We start from the raw sequence: 16,112 nt of genomic DNA, 5'->3' as shown, positions 1-16,112 counted from the left end.
ACTTTGTCAGATGCATGGAGTGGGAATTACAGAGGCAGGCATAAATACGCTGGCATAAGAAAAGAAGGGAGTTACATGTGTACTGATTAGAAATGTATGCATACAACATGTGTGTACCCTGTGCATACAGACACCTACAGAGTCCATGTGCATCACCATATGCACTCACTAGATCACTATATTAAAACTGCTGAGAAATCGGCCAAGCTACCTTCTGACAATAAATGTGTATTATGCAGATTCTTTTAATAGAGGCTTTCAGTTTTACCTTGCCTGCATGTCTCTGGGGCCTTGACCTGTCTGGGAGTGAATGGAGGAGCTGAGCACAGAAGCAGTTTGTTTGCTACAAACATGAGATACTTTGCACCTTCTGCATCAAACTATTTCTGGAGGGCAGGTAACTGATCTGAAGTTTATTAGATTGTTTCAAGAATGAGGATGTCAGGCTGTTAGCCAAGGAAAATCCAGGTCCCACTCAGCTGAACCCTCGAAGACCTGTCAAGTCCCTCATTTCTAAACTGACAGCAACATTTTACCTTCTCTTCTGCAAACCCTAGTCCCGGAGTCTGGGTATGGAAAAGCTCTCTGAGCCCTGCAGTTGAGCAGTTGGGCCGCAAGGTGTCGCTGCATTGCTGTTTGCTTAACAGGATATTCTCAAATTGATACATTTTTGTGAGTTGCAGGAGACAACCACTCACATATTGGTTGCATCAAATAATACTATTGACAGTAATGCTCTTGGTTCCATCCCCCATTATGTGCCAATGCAACTCAATATTATTGAAAAATAATCAGACCAAATGACAGTTACAATAATAAATCACATAACATAAACCAATAAAAACTAAATGAGAATTAATACATTTTATTCCTATGGCAAGTCCCAAAATGCTATTAAAACTAATGATCTACTATTAGAGTTTTGAAAAATACATAACTCACCATCATTGCTATATTTCTCACTAAAGATGTATGGAGTGGCAGATATGCAAGACTCTCTATACTGTATTTTTTTACAGAAAAATTCATTTGTATGGATTGAATCTTGATTTTAAAAGTGTATGTGTTTATGATTAATGTTTGCTATGTGGTTATGGAACTGGACTGAGATTTAGGGGACCTGGGATCAGGGCTGGATTATCCATTAGGCACAATAAGCACCTAAGAAGTACGTAAGTACCTAGGGCTCACGAAAATGTTTATGGCCTATGAAAAATGTCGGGCTTAAAAAAAATATTCATAATTTGACTTGAAAATAAGAACCCTCCCCCCTGCCTGCTAAATCAAATTTAATATTTTGCTATCTTTAGTCAACAACATACTGGTATAACAATTAAATATTAGGCATATAGGCAATAGGACATTCCTTCTTTATATATTTATATATAATCTGATTTAAAGGCCTATGATTATGAGAGTGCCTATGAAGGCCTTAATTTGGCCCTGCCTAGGATCAGTGCCTAGCTCTGCCAGACTTGCTGTGTGACTTTGGGCAACACACTTAATCTCTGTAATAGATAATAATGCTTCTTTGTGTCCACCATCTGTTTTTCTTGTCTGCTTAGGCCTTAGTCATGCAAAGAGACATGTACCCATATGGAACAACTTGCAAGACCTAGGACTGTAAGCTACCTAGGGCAGAGACCATCTCTTACTATAAGTATTATGGGCTTTGCCACCTGTGGTTGCTACTATAATGCAAATAAATATTTAAAAAAAATTCAGTTACAATTGTTTTAGTAAAATCTCTCCTTTTTTAAAACTAAAGTGGATTGGTACTGAAGTTCAGAAATGTGTGGACACAGCAATAGAGATGTACAGTACTTATCTTCTTACTCAATATTTATTAAATAGCAGTTGTGCAGAGGCCTAGGTAACAGGAATCTTGAGTTCTATATCTGACTATGCAAGTCACTTTTACTGTGACTTTCAGGAAGTCTCCCCTTCAGGGCAGGATTAAGAAAGGCACTTCAGGAGTTGCAGCACATGGCCCTGGGGGCCCCCACTATAAGATCTTAAGGCTGTCAACAGTCCAGATCTTTTCCTAAGGCCTCTTTAACCTGGGGACCTTGGCTTCAGCCACTAAAGCCCCTGAGTGTTATCTGGCCATGCCTGGTAGGCTGGGGAAGGTAGTTCCGCATGTTGCCATCCCCTTGCTAGGCTGGACATGCATTTCACTAGCACTGGGAGAAGCTCTGTCCCCATACTGCCCTTGTTTGCAGGCTCTGTCCCAGCAGCGCCCATTGGCTGGGAGTTGCCGCCAATGGGAGCTGTGGGGGGCCACGCCTGTGAGCAAGAGCAGGGCAACATGACCCATGCTGAACCAATTGCTTCCCTCTACAATGGGAGCTGCCCTAGGTAAGCACTGTGCACCTTAAACTCCTGTCTGAGCCCTCTCCCACACCTTATCTTCCTCCCAGACCTTGCACCCTAACCCCTTGTCCCAGCCCTGAGCCCCATCCTGTACCCTAAGTCCCTAACTCCTGCCCAGATCCTGCACCCCCACCCTGTCTCCTGCTATGAGCCCCTGTCTCACCCTTCAAACTTCAAACCTCTCAGCCCCACTCTGGAGCCTACTCCTGCACCCCAAATGCCTCATCCCCAACCCCAGTCAGAGCCCTGACCCCCTCCTGCACTCAACCTCCTGCCTCAGCCCATAACCCCCTTCTGCCCTGCTCAACTTTCCTTTCTCCCAGTTTATCCATTGATAAAGTGGAGGTTACTACTCTCCACATTGGTGTTTTGTAAGTGTTTGAAATTCCTTGGGTGAAATATGCTATGCAATGAGAAATATTACTAATTATGATGTGAAAGTAAACAAACTGCAGCTTTCTAAAGTAAACAAATAGCATGATACGGGGAGAATGTAATGTAGCCCATATTATGATGTTTTAATGCTATAGGTAGAAATTGGAGGGAGGAACATAGGTTGCAGAAGGAAGAGTTTGGAGGAAGCATCAAGATTGCAGCATCTCTGTAAATAGTTCCCTAAACATAGAGGAAGTTTAGTTTTAGACACATGAAGTCCTTTTATGTTACCTGTGAAACGTGGTGGCAGCAATCACTCTAGTGAGACTCACAACAAGGAAGAAAGTGGGATTAACAGGCAAATGAAGCAGGACACAGACACAGAGCAAACAGGCAGCATGGAGGGGGGACTCAGATCACTGAGAATGCTCAAACAGAAAAACTCAGACAAGCCTGGAAGCAAGAGCCGAGTCTAGTGAAGGTAAAGCTTTTTCATTGTCATGCTGGGAATAATGCAGGAAAGGTGAGTGAGATACTGGAATGATGCCTGAAACACTGGAACTGGATCAATGTGTTTGATGAACACTCTGATCCCAGACAGAATGACACTACAGAGAGATACTGTTTTTTGGCTGAAATCAAGAAGCAGAAGAGGGAATAGAGACTTACTTTACAGAGCTGAGAACTCTGGCATTCACATCTAACTTTGGAGACATAAAATACTTTCTTATTAGAGACAGACCATTTGTGGGACATGATTCTGGCTTAAAGGAAAGAGATCTAATCTCAAAGCAATGCCTCCTATAGCATGGTTAACTGAACTATCCAGGGAGACACAAACAGGCTGAAGCTAAAGGAATGCTAATAGCAAATTAGAGAGAAACCCACTAAGCACTCTGATCCCAGGCTTTTGAGAGAATTCCAGCCATCAAGACTGTAGCTGTTGACATTTTTATTGCAGTAGATGTCAAGGAAGAGGCAATCCAGGATCACGATATCAATCTGGGACAACTCCTAACTGGTGCCAGGAGTGGAATACCAGGTGGAATGCAGATAATGCGGGACTGAAATCCCCTCTATTGGATGCCTGTTGACTTCTGTAGGACTCCAGCGGGACCCTGAGAAAGTGAGTGTCAGAGAAATTCCCAGGCCAGCGGGAGTCCTGTTATTGAGAGAGATGGCCATCTATCCAGATTCTTTACACATCTCTTAGAAGCTTGTGAACTCTTGAGATTGTTAAAGCATCACGATGCAGCATGGGAATAGCCAGAGACCCAAGAACTGGCATTTGAAAGAGTAAATAAAATGCAAGGCACCAGTCCTATAGCCTTACAACCCAGAAGAGGAGCTAGCATGACAATGCGATGCCTCAGAAGGAGGCTGAAGAGCAGTGCAGATGCAAAGCCAGCAGCCCACAGAGGACAGTTAAACAGTTCATAATCCGGGGTTGGCTGTGTCATAAGGAGCAAGTGCCACACAAAGTCACCCCTACCTGTGGTTTTGGTAAGGGCTCTATGTGGAAGACAGGATTGAGGTGTTGGAGAACCTAGATTGCTTACAGTGTGGGGTAATGTCTTGGAGCCTGGTGGAAGGTCAATGGACAGTACACAGACGTAGTTAAGAGAACACCATGGCAGGCATGCAGCCTCCTATCACAAAGAAGTCAAGAACCTGGGGCCACGATGCACCAGTGAGCAGGACTGAGTCCAACCTGCCAAAGGGCTGCAGTCCAAGCTACAGTAGGACACTAGTCACCTGAAGTAGCTACAGACTCAGGATAGTGGTGGAAATGAAACTTAAGACAATTGCAGACAAGTGGTTGGCAGCTGGCACATCTAGATAGGCAGGGCCAAGACCAGGATAGAAGAATAGAGATAAGGCCTCGGCTATTTGCTGACCTAAGCTGAGAGAGTTAGAAGAAGTGAGGCATGTGAGCAATACAGAGGAACAGGACACTACCCATCAGAGTGATGAGAGTAACAGGATGGAAACAAGCTTCCCACCTATAATGATAACACAAACAAAAAGTGTGAGACTGGCTCAAAGGCTAGCATGCTTGAAAGGCTCTGAGGCCGAGCAGGCTGGTGGTGAAGGCCATCTTCCTATGTCAGGGGCCTCAAACTCCCGGCCCATGGGCCATCCCGTGGCAGGACTGGGACTCTTGGCAGGCTTGGGGAGAGGGGCTTGTCCATTACCAGCCCCCAAGCTTCGTCCCTTCCCACCATCGCCTGCCCTCCCTCCCATGGCACCCCATCCCCGAGGATGTGGCTTCAGGAATCACCAAGGGATCTGGTGCTGCGTGGCAGCAGCGGTCTCCACATGGCAACAGGAGCCATGGGAAAGCAGAGTGCAGCAGAGCGACTGCACTCACCCAGTGTGCTCCACTTCCCTGTGAGTCCAGATACTGTGGGGAGTGCAGGGAGGCCCAACCACTGCTGCTACATGGTGCCAGTCCCCCTCGTGACCTTTACAAGGCTTCTTAATTTGGGTTTTGTGTGTGTTCCTTCCACCTAAGAATAGAGTCTGTCTGAAGCCCTGTATTCTGCTGCTCACAGTCAGAGAAACTGTCCCTTCTTGAGCCTATACCTCATCATGAGTTTTAGAGCAGATCCTGATTCTGCTCTACATTTTGATTTCCCTCCTTTGAACCCCTTCCATGTCCCTCAGATTCACACATGAGATTAGAGCCTGGAACACTACTTGACATCACATGGGCTATAAGGGGTGCTTGTGTTTCAGGTGTTGCATTGCCAGAGGCTAAAAGCATGAGGATAGGTGTGCTGTTTCTTTAATACTATAGCAGAAAGCCAGAAAAGAATGAGTCATGGGAAGGTTCTGAAGGGACCTCTGATGCATAGAGGTAGAGGGACAGATTTCCTTATTTCTAATAGCAAAACTTGCTCTGTATTAAAAGAAAACAACTCTTTGACTGTGTGTATCCCAACCCATTCTGATGAGTGTAAGGCCACTAGCTAAAGTTTGACTCAATTGTAAGCCTCCAAAAGACTGTGGAATGTGCTGAGTCAACCATTCAGCCTAACATTGGTATGTGCACAGAACACTGGAGGTATATGCACAGCAGACAGAAGCATGGAACTTGAAAGATGCTTGTTTATTATTATTCCACCACTGAATGCGTGAAGCATTTAGTTATTGCAAGCCTGATGTTGAGTGTTGTGTGTTAACTTTAAAGCTTCTGAGAAAAGAGAAAACATGCATAAAGGACTGTACAAATAGGAGAGAAATACTGTTAAAGGTAGAAGTATTGGGATTTCTACCAGGTAAATAATTTGTAAAGCAGGGGTAAATAAAAATGGAATAAAAATTCCATATTTATGGAAGCTACACCAAGATTATGGTGAAGGGTCAAGGGCCACACTTTTCTATGGAGGAAGTGCAGGGTGTGGGAGAGAGGTTGGGTGCAGAAGGGAGCTTAGTGTAGGGCTACTGGGGTGCAGAAGAGAGTGTGGGGATCTGAGAGGGAGTTTGGATGAAAGAGGGGGTTGTGATCTTGGGAAAGGACTTGGAGTGCAGGGTCCAGGAGGGGGTACGGATGCAGGAGAGTATTCTGGAGAGGAGGGGAAGGGAGTGCAGAGTGTTTGAGTGATGACTTGGGGCAGGAGGGAGTGATGACCTGGGCAAGGAGTTGAGGAGGAAAGTGGGACTGGGGTGCCAGAGGAAGACTGTGGCCGGGAGCTAGGCAGTTCCCAGCCAGCTGCCCTGCAGGACACTGAGGCAGGCCCCCTGCCTGTCACAGCTCCAGACTTTTCAAAATGGCTGGCTGCTCCCTGTGGCTCTCTGCTCCAGGGGGAGGGGGAGTCTTCAGATGCTGCCTCCATCACCCAGCCAAATTTCTCTGCTCCCATTTTGCTGGGGGGGGGGGGGAGGGCAGAGTACAAAGTCTTCCCCTTCCCCTGGTGCTTAGAGCAGAGAGTTACAGAGAGCAGCCAGCCCCTTAATGCAGCACAAGGCTCCTCTGAAGCGGCTGGCTGCTCTGTGCCTGAGGGTCCCAGTGGGGCAGCCCATAGACCGGATTGGGTGGCCCTCAGGTCAGATCAGGCAGCCTGCAGGCTGAATCCAGCAGCTTGGCAAGCTGGATCCAACCCGCAGGCCGTAACTTGCCTGCCTCTGTGATAAAGAATAATTTAGTTAAAGAGTTTTGCCTCCTTCTCTGTTTACAATGGCTCCCTCAACCAGATGGCATTTTTCCTCGGTGTACTCATTAGCTGAAATTGTTTGCTGAATAACTTCTTGTGCATAATTCTTGGCCTGTAGTTTGGTATTGGAACCCCTTGCCACTTGCCTTAGCAGATATCATAATCCTACCTCATACAAAATGAATTTGTTCTCCTATTTGTTTAAGGAGCAAGGGGGCAGAGGAGCCACAAAGCTGAAATACAGTTTTGCACATAGAACCAGTGACTGTAGAATGATGCTAGAATTATCTGCAGAAGCCAGAGAGAAGGTGGAACAGGATTTCAACTTTACCATTCAAAAAAGCAGAAGAAAAAGCAGCCTGCAAGCAACAATAATAATGAAAGAGGGATTAACATTTTCCCAAGCTAATTCTTCAAGGAGCACAGAGTGGTTGGCTTATTCACAGACTCCCCAGATAGTTAAACATGCAGTCAGTTTATCAGTTAAAAAAAATGTTAGTCCCCTATTCATCATCTTCACAGATGATGTATTTGAATTTGTTTAGCATGTGCTGGTATGACACCCAGCAGACCAAAGTCCTCTGTTTACCAACATAACAGATATAACCATCCAAGCTACAGGATCAAAACAGAAGCCTTGTTTTTCTCTTCTGTGTTTACAATTATTTATGCATTCTTTTTCTTCTTTCAGAAGCTTTAATGTAGCATGCTACACTCGACATCAGGCTCACAATAACTACATGGTTCACACATTCAGTGGAGGAATAATAATAAACAAGCATCATTCGGATTCCATGCTTCTGTGAGGCTGACAAAAAAACTATTTTTGCTATTGTTTATATTGTGTAAGAAGAGCAAGCAATCATTGTGTCTAAGTTTTTAAAATGTCCCTCTGTTTACTGGCATAGCTAGCCTTCCCTACCCTGGATGGAAGTGGAGAAAGACACAAATGTAACCCAGAAAAAAGATCTATCTGGATTATAAGAAGTAAATCTCAGGAAGTAAATCATGGTATTTCTCTGCTCCCACAATTCCATTAAAGTTTTACAGTTCTGATCAAGTAGACCTGAGATTGGTGTTCCTTGGCTCTGCTGTGTGTTACTTTGTGGGACAGGACCCTGAGGCTCATGGGCAGATGAGAATTTTGCAGGGCCCAGGGCAGCACAATTTCGTGGGGCCCCTCTCACTGGGTGAATCCTCTCTCACCTGTGTTGCGTGGCATTTCAGCACGCTGCACATGCGCTCCTCCACCGTGTGGCATGTGGTGCTGGGGAATTTAAAGTGCAGTATCCCGCCGGCCAGTCCACCCCTGCTCCAGGGCTCGGAGCAGCCACCCTGCTCGCCCTGCCCTATATCCACCGCTGATGAGGCTGACAACTGGGAGGAAGGAAGAATCAAGAGAACTGCCAGAGACTGATGGATAAAGAGCAGGAGACCCTGAGAACCTTGTACCTACCGAGTTATTTTAAATAAATGTTGAATTATATTAGTAGAGTAACGTTAGTTCGGACTAAGGGCTTTAGTCCGAACTAATGCGTCCCGGCGCGCGCTTCCTGATTCGAATTAGCTGTGATTCAAACTAGCGCACCGGCGAGATCATGTTAATGAAGCACGGGATATTTAAATCCCCGCTTCATTAACTACTTCGGTCGTCTCCATTTGCATCCCTAGTCCGAACTAGGGATGCAGTGTAGACGTACCCTAACAGGGTCAGTATGGGTACGTCTACACAGCAAGGCTAAAGTTGAATTAAGCTATGCAACTTCAGCTATGTCAATTGTGTAGCTTAAGTTGAAATATAGGAGGCCCCCAACTTGCGACGCGATTGGTTCCAGGGGAAGCGTTGCAAGTTGGAAAGATTAAGTCCCAAATACTTAGATACAAAGGTAATAGCTCTGTATCAAATTAAATGAAGAAAATAATTTTTCCCTCTGATGTATTCAGGCACCATGAAAATACCAGTTTGATACATTTGTCTTTATGATTCTAATGACATGTCTTTGAACCTGACTAATGCAAATGTGGATTTTAATGAGTTGTAGGAAACAAAGCAAGATAGATGTGCCTACACTTCACCCAGGATAGAATTTCCAACCAATCCCTTCTGATCATACTCATAATTAAGGTCATGAAATGGACTTCTATTACATTTGTTTTTCTAAATCTCAATCATCTTTAAAACTGGTGACATTACCTTTAAGCTTTAATTTATTAATATAATAATATTTTTTCCTTGAGCGGTGATTTATTTATTTATTTATTATGGTACCTTGACATTCAAAATCTATTTTACGATTCAAGAAAATATTATTAGGCACATATGTTCCTCATGATTATTGAGATTGCTGTACTAAAAAGACATAGGCATGCAGTATAAGGCATCCTTCAAAGAATTCAGATTTCAATACTTGTTCATGCAGAAATAACACGTCGTTTACTCATTCTGTAGCCATGGTTGCACGTACAATTGGGCATATAGGCAGCATGGTTTATGTGAATAGCAGAGTTGTTGACTCAAGTCCCACAACTTGAACTCGAGTCCGACTTAAGTTGCCTAGATGACTCGACCTGAGACTCGACTCGGGTTCATTGTTTGTGACTTGAGACTCAACTTGAGACTTGCTAATTTTGTTAAATTGACTTGGTGAAAAAATTGTCTGAAAATGCTGATATTGATGACTTGTACAAGTGACTTGACATTTTTTAAATTAAGACTTGATACTCAACTTGGGATTTGACTTGAAAGTGACTATAGGGACTCGAGACACGACTTGAGACTCGAACTGTAGTGACTTGAGGCTCAACTTGGACTTGACAATGACGACTTGAAGACAACACTGGTGAATAGGTGCATTAAAGTCGCAGTCAAAAGATTTGGCTGCTGTTCCTAATTCTGGGCAATACTGGGCGAGTCAGGTCACCTCTGGTGTGTCTGCTTCTCTTCCAGTCTGAGTCTATATTGTTTGCTTAGGGGGAAGAATTTTAAAGGCAAAAAGGGCACATCTCTGACTTTGGAAATCTCTCCTCTTAGACTGTAAATTATTTGGAGGATGGACTGTGTAATGCTTAGGTACAATGGGGCCCTGATCTAATTTGCAACCAATAGGTTCTACTACATTAAGACATTAATTAACATTGCTGTTATTAATAAAGGCATCTGAGTGGTCATTTGCTGATACATTTAGCCTATGCTCACATACACTGTTGTTAATTTTGTGCTTAGATAAGGCAAACCAGTGTGACTACACCGCATTGTGTGTGTCATTTGTTGCATGAAGTTGAGCAAGCGGAGGGGGGGTCTTCCTGTTAATTTGCCTTCATTGATGATCATGAACAGTGTCTTGCTGTTTCTTTGCGTCTCAGTGCTGCTTGTTAAATGCAGCATGTGACTGTTTCATTGTCTTTCAAGTTGTGCACTGCATTTTTAGTTTAAATACACATTTAGTTAGCTGAAGGCTATGTAGAAAAAGTAAATTGCCATAATTTCGACAGTGGCAAAACAAATGAGCTAGCTAGATAATAATAGGCTAATTCTGTAGGTGCATTTCTGAACCCCCACATAGGTCCTGCATACCGTGGCTTCATAAAAAGGAAAGAAAGTATTTTAAAAACAAAAGGCTAAATTATGAGACTTTGACTCCACAAGTAGTCTCATTAAATTCAAAGGGAACACTTCAGGGTAAGACGCTCTTGACTGTATCACAATCATGCCCACAGGGATCAAACACATTCACTTTACTCACACACTCATGACTTTGACAGGATTGTGATTACTCACTTGAATAAAGTAGGCCAGATTTAAGCCTTGCTCTGGGTTACACCTGAAATAGTCTAGATTAAGAACATAAAAAATGGCCATACTGGGTCAGACCAAAGGTCCATCCAGCCCAGTATCCTGTCTGCCGACAGTGGCCAATGCCAGGTGCCCCAGAGGGAGTGAAATGAACAGGTAATGCTCAAGTGATCTCTCTCCTGCCGTCCATCTCCACCCTCTGACAAACAGGGGCTAGTGACACCATTTCTTACCCATCCTGTCTAATAGCCATTAATGAACTTAAACTCCATGAATTTATCTAGTTCTCTTTTAAACCCTGTTATAGTCCTGTCCTTCACAACCTCCTCAGGCAAGGAGTTCCACAGGCTGACTATGTGCTGTGTGAAGAAGAACTTCCTTTTATTTGTTTTAAACCTGCTGCCTATTAATTTCATTTGGTGGCCCCTAGTTCTTATATTATGGGAGCAAGTAAATATCTTTTCCTTATTCACTTTCTCCACACCACTTGTGATTTTATATACCTCTATCATATCCCCTGTTAGTCTCCTCTTTTCCAAGCTGAAAAGTCCTAGTCTCTTTAATCTCTCCTCATATGGGACCTGTTCCAAACCCCTAATCATTTTAGTTGCCCTTCTCTGAACCTTTTCTAATGCCAGTATATCTTTTTTGATTCTCAGATGATGTAAAATTGTAGAGTTCTGTTGACTTCATCAGAGCAACATCAATTACAGAAACTAAGGATCTGGCTCAATGTATGCATTTGTATCACTGTATGCTCTTAGCCCTGGTCTACACTAGGGCTTTATTTCGGAATAGCTCCCCTTAGGTCAAATGTATAACTGGAATGTCCACACTGCCAAGCCCGTTTTTTTCAAAATAACGGGCCTCTTATTTAAAAATCTGTACTCCTGCTTTTCTCAGGGAATAGAGTTAGTTTGTAACTGGAAAAGCTTAAAAACCAACAAATAGTTTTGCAGCACCTTAGAGAATAACAACATCTACATGTTTTGTTAGTCTCTAAAGTGATGTAAGAAGTAAAATTTACTTCTGGTGTATCCTCTTCTGGTTGTTTTTTAAGTTTTTCCAATTTCGAAATAGTTATTTCAAAATAGCGTTAGTGTGGATGCTCTGTTGCTATTCTGAAATAATTTCTCTCCAGAGTAATTCAAACTAATTACTCCCTAGAGCTTCCAGCGGCTCTAAGTCAAGGTAGTGCGTCCACATTAATGGAGCCTGCCTCGGATTAATTTCGAGGCTTCCCTATAGTAGGGACACTCTATTTTGATTTTGTAAAATTGGGAGCTATTAAATCGAATTTTGTTTTTTCAAAGTAGTTTCCTAGTGCGTACATGGTCTTAGAGTGCCCCCTCACATTAGGGCATAGCATTCCCCTTATTCTCAATTCCTGCAGGCCGTCTGCCTGTCTCCAAGTCTTTTCTGGTTTGGCCCTCTCCACCCAAATCACAAAGTTCATCTCCCTTCGGGAATAACTGTAAGGAGTTCATGAAAATCCAACTAATAATTCTTTTGCTTCATTATGCTACAGAAATCTTCTGCTACCATGTGATGGGGAGGACAAGGCCCCAAGATCCCTACCTCCAGTAGGCCTTTCTGCACCCTGCCCAGCAATAGGAGCCACAAAGAGAGATCCTCCAAGCAGAACAGAGTGGTGACCTCTGCTGCAGCCAATGAGGGTGCAGCAGGCCGATATAAAAGAGGCTGCTGGGCCAGGGCTTGGCAGTTCCTTCCTGGAGCTTGACCTAGGCAGACTAAAAGGCTGACTGGGAGAACAGTAACACTCTGGACAGCTCTGAGTGGGAGCTGGACTTCATACTTGGTCAGAACCTGGCCCCACGGCTGAAGACTAGCCAGTAAGCCGTCAGTCACTCTTGCAGAACTCTGGACAGGGAGGACTTGACCACAAGGCCCAAGAGAAAGGGCTGGATGGAGCAGCTTCCTGGAGAAGTGGGCGAGGGACATGACAGCAACCAACCGCTTTGAGATGCAGCAGGTAACTGTTACTTATAGGGTCCCTGAGTCAGGACCCAGAGGAGTGGGTGGGCCTGGGTCCCCCCTCACTCCCAGCGACCACAACAGGGGGTAAGAAGAGGCCTGGTCCCAGGCCATGTACCGGACACTTCGTCTCCCACAGACAACAGGGTAGAGACTACAAGACTCCCCTAGGACTCTGAGGTGTGCTCATAAGAAGGGTGGAGCCTGTAACATAGCATTATACAGGGTCTGGGAGAGGGTATGGGTGCAGAAGAGGATTCTGGCCTGGGTGAGGGGCATAGGAGGGGTACAGAGTCTGTGAGGGACTGAGATGCCAGAAGCAGGCTCTGACTGGGAGGTGCTTACCTAAGCAGCTCCTGGCTAGCAGCACTCTCAAGCAGGCTTCCCCAGATGGCTGTTCCATGTGGCTCTCTGTGCTGCAGGGGGGAGGCTTTGCACACTGCTCTGTCACCAGCAGAATCTTTCAGCTCCCATTAGCTGGTTTCCAGCCAATAGGAGTTGAGAGATTTTGTTGGGGGTGGCGGCAGCGTGTGAAGCCTCGCCCCCTGCTCCCGCATTGCAGAGAGCCACATGGAACAGCTAGCTGCTTTGAGCAGTGTTGCTCTGTGCTACAGAGGTTAAAAGGCTTGGTGGGCCAGATTCATCCCATGGGCTGTATCGTGTCCACCCCCGGAGTTAATTGTCTGTGTGACTGCCTGGCTGATGTAAGCATCTAATTGCAAAGCCATAAAAGAGCGCTGACATATTTTAAGAGCATAATAACTATTATCATTGTAGAAGGAAGAGTTATAGATAAAGTAATGTACATATAAGTTAGCTAGATCTAATGTTACAGATTTTCAGAGAGCTGTTAACCAGGCTACTCCATGATAAGGGAAAGTCATTAGTCTTCCAAACATAATAAAAATATTATTCTATCGGAGGAATACCTGATTATAATTGATAACAATGCACAACAGCTTTGCAGGATCATTGTGCAGGAATACTTGCTTACAACTGATATTCTTGCAGAATCTTTGCACAAGATCTGGGTACAATTGGTGACCACATTATAAAATAATCTAATAACTTTCCTGAGAATTTCTTACCTTGCAGCTGAATCCAGGTTACATACAGTATCTTGTAATAAGTCCATCTGTAATACTTCCCTTCTGTGGTTGGTGATAGCCAGTGGCTATATTAGATCTGTAAGTAGTATAAAAAATAAATTCCTTTCACAAATTTTCAAATGCTTATCTACAAGTTATTGAATTGTATTGAAATATTAATCATTAGAATATTATTGGGCCTGATTCTGAGAGGTGCTTAGTACAAACATCTTTCACTGACTTTAGATGCAGCATGTGGGTGCTTATCTCCTCTCAGGATTGGATGAGTTTCTGCGATCAAATGATCTACGGACCTTATTAGTCATTATAAAAGAATGGAAATATAGGAAAAAGTCTTTCCAGAAAGCCAACTCAGACAGGCATTTAGTGTTCCCTGTGAATGAAGTTAACAGTGGTACTTGGTATATAATTTCAAGTTCAAACAATACATAATTCTTATAATTCAGAAATGGAACTTTATGTTCAAGAAGCAAGACACATAATGTGATTATTATACCTAATTGTGGTTCAGCCGTACATCTTGCTTACAATAAAATTGCCACAAAATGTAGTCCAGCTTTCTGGTTAATCAGATTTGTTTCCTTCTTATTAAGTTTACGAAACATTCCTCTAAAATAATTCTTATTTTAGGAATCATACAAATATAATAAGGTTCCTTACTGGCATTTTACTATGCATTAGTCATTCACATTTACCAATTTTTTAAAAATCAAGTATTTATCTAAAAATAAATATTATGGCTTGACATTTCCTGTGAAGTAATAATTGTGAACAGCTTTGTCTTCCTCTTATAAACTCTGTTAGACAATGCATTTTAGTTGGATACATTTGCAATTCAGTCACCGGATGCTCTTGAAAGGCCTGATTCTGTTCCAATGGAAATCAGCAGCAAAATTTCCTTTGACATCAGTAGAAAGTCTTAAAACTATCTCAGTCTAGTTAAAAATCCCCAGTGTGGATATAATTATAATGGTATCATGGTGCTTTATCCCAGTATAGCTATTTCTGTATACAGGGCTGGTCCTAACCAATTGGCAGCCTCGGGTGACCGCCTGGCTCACGTGTAGGGTTGCCAGATGATTTAAAAAAAAAAAAAAAAAAAAAAGGAAGGGTTGGGGGAGGATTTGGGAGGTTGGGCTGAAATGTGGCCTGCCCCTCACACTGGCTCTGTCGGTGGTCCCTTGAAAATGGCAGCCCTGGACAACTGTGCAGCTTGACCTCCCCTAAGACCGGCTCTGTCTGTATAGGAAGAGGAATAAATTGGACAGATATAACCGTGTCTAGGTAGGTTTGTATCAGTAAAATTGTTTCAGTAAAAAAACACACACACCTGTCTTATGTAATTACATTGCTACAAAGTCTGTGTTTAGACCAGGCTGGGGCTCTTCCATTGCCTCCACACCTCCCTTCTGAAGGCAATGAAGGAGAGCATTTAAATGAAGGTTGCCAAGTGTCCGGTTTTGAACCAGACAGTCCGGTATTTGAGCTTTTCTTGGTATTGTCCGGTATTTTCTAATTAGCTAAGTTTTATTATTATTAGGAGTATCAGTACCTAATTGCCAACTGCCTAGTTGCGCTGGGAGAGTGTGTCTACCAGCCAGGCAGTATGCAACTATGCGAGGGAGGGCGGTGGTGGGGAGGGAGGGAATATCCAGGACCAGACTCGCTTGTGTTTTGCCGGGACTGTGTGCGGGATCTTTGTGCGCCTGGGTCAGTCCCGCTCCCGGCCAATTCTCTCCCTCCGCTCCTGCCCCTGGCCAGCCCTGCTCCTCCCGACCCCCTCTCGGCCAGCCCCGCTTCCCATCAGCCGGTCCCCCACTCCCCAATCTGCCCCGGCCAGCCCTGCTTCCCACTGGCTGGTTCTCCCCCCCCTCCTCCTCCCGATCTTCCCCAGCCAGCTCCTCTCCCCCTGACTCCCTCCTGGCCAGACCTGCTTCCCACCAGCCGGTCCCCCCACCCGATATCTCCTGGCCAGCCCCGTCCCCCCAACCAGCCCTGCTTCCTGCCAGACGGTTCTCTCTCCCTCCTCCTCCCGATCTTCCCCTACCAGTTCTGCTCCCCCTGACGCCCTCCTGGCCAGCCCCGCTTCCCATCGGCTGGTCCCCCCACACCCGCTCTCCTCCCAACCAGTGTCCTCCCCCCATCTGAGATCAAGTGTGTCTGTTTTTTTTTTGAAGGCACCTGATAACCCTATTAGCTATATCTAATAGCTGAGAAGTTTAGAGTCTCTTCTCAGTCTTTGCTATTCTGCTGCAAAGTTCATATACCAGAAGAAGCTGGAGAAACCTAACTGCTTGCTCATTGGTTTCT

Source organism: Pelodiscus sinensis, chromosome 18 (assembly GCF_049634645.1).
Source record: "Pelodiscus sinensis isolate JC-2024 chromosome 18, ASM4963464v1, whole genome shotgun sequence".
In the NCBI taxonomy this organism is placed as follows: domain Eukaryota; kingdom Metazoa; phylum Chordata; order Testudines; family Trionychidae; genus Pelodiscus; species Pelodiscus sinensis.
Note: the sequence above shows the minus strand (reverse complement) of the source record.